Source organism: Gossypium hirsutum, chromosome A08 (genome assembly GCF_007990345.1).
Source record: "Gossypium hirsutum isolate 1008001.06 chromosome A08, Gossypium_hirsutum_v2.1, whole genome shotgun sequence".
Classification (NCBI taxonomy): Eukaryota; Viridiplantae; Streptophyta; class Magnoliopsida; order Malvales; family Malvaceae; genus Gossypium; species Gossypium hirsutum.
Window position 1 is genome coordinate 107,972,340 of NC_053431.1, and position 763 is coordinate 107,973,102.

Genomic DNA, 763 nt, shown 5'->3' on the forward strand with positions numbered 1-763 from the left:
AATATGTATATCCATGAGACTTGGTTTAATTTGGCTATTTTGGTTATGTATATATAAGTGTGCATATGGTTTATATTGAGTGATTGAAGTTGGTTTGAAATGTTAGTGATAGTTGGTATTACATATGTCTAATAGTTGATAGTTGAGAATCTATGTGCTTGTGGATTGATGTATGATGATGCATGTTTGGAAAATGTTTAATTAGATGATCTGAATATATAAAGTTGGTATGATTTGAATGAGTAAAACATGAGACAATAAGCAAGCTAATTGTTGGAATTGAAATGGTATGTTTTGGTCTTGGTTTTGGTTGAATTGGATGACCATTTATGCTATGAGTGAGTAACATTTGAATTGTATAGGTATGCACAAAAATTGGGCAGCAAAATGGCTTGGCAAGCCTATTTTTGTCCACACGGGCAGAGACAAGGGCGTGTGTCTCAGCCGTGTGTGACACACGGTCACCTTACACGGCCGTGTGTTCGCTGGTGTTGAATTTGAAAACAAGTCAATATGCTTCACACGGCCTCACACACGGTCGTGTGACTTAGCCGTGTGGCATAAGTAGTATACACTACAGGTTTGGCACGGCCTAGCACACGGTCTGGCTCACGGGCATGTGTGGCCATTTTTAGGGCACACGGGCGTGTATGTTGGCCGTGTGACCCCAGTCAGAGAGTTACATGGGGTAGGACACGGGCTGGGACATGGCCATGTGCTCCCGTTTCGAATGTCCACACGGCCTGTGACACGGGAGTGTCTG